Source organism: Agrilus planipennis, unplaced genomic scaffold (assembly GCF_000699045.2).
Source record: "Agrilus planipennis isolate EAB-ADULT unplaced genomic scaffold, Apla_2.0 scaffold223, whole genome shotgun sequence".
Taxonomy (NCBI): domain Eukaryota; kingdom Metazoa; phylum Arthropoda; class Insecta; order Coleoptera; family Buprestidae; genus Agrilus; species Agrilus planipennis.
The window spans coordinates 608,392-608,859 of NW_020438932.1; positions in this window are offsets into that span (position 1 = coordinate 608,392).

Genomic DNA, 468 nt, shown 5'->3' on the forward strand with positions numbered 1-468 from the left:
AAATATGCAGTTTAATTCAATATTTATTATACTGGTACTAATTATTAGGTACACAATTATAAAAGTAAATATACAATCTTAATTTATCGCTTAACATTGGGGTAAATTTATATTAGTGGCAAATAAATAGTTAACATTTAACACGATAAAATTTAGAATCATCAACTTTACTTATTTTATACAATGGAACCACCAACACAGGAAGTACCACGAATTTTCTGTGACTAATATTAAATGAAAGTATGGACCCATTTAACATTAAAATGACATACAGACATACATACAACAGAAACAGATTGTCATTGACCTTTATAACCGAACGTTTACATGTCGTGAGAAAAACAATTTCATTTAACAAGCGATAAAGTTGTCATATAATAGATTAAACGCATCCTACTGTTAATGCAGTTTCTTGTTAATTCCAAAATTTATAACAAGTAAATTAAATTATATATATAAGAGTCGAAA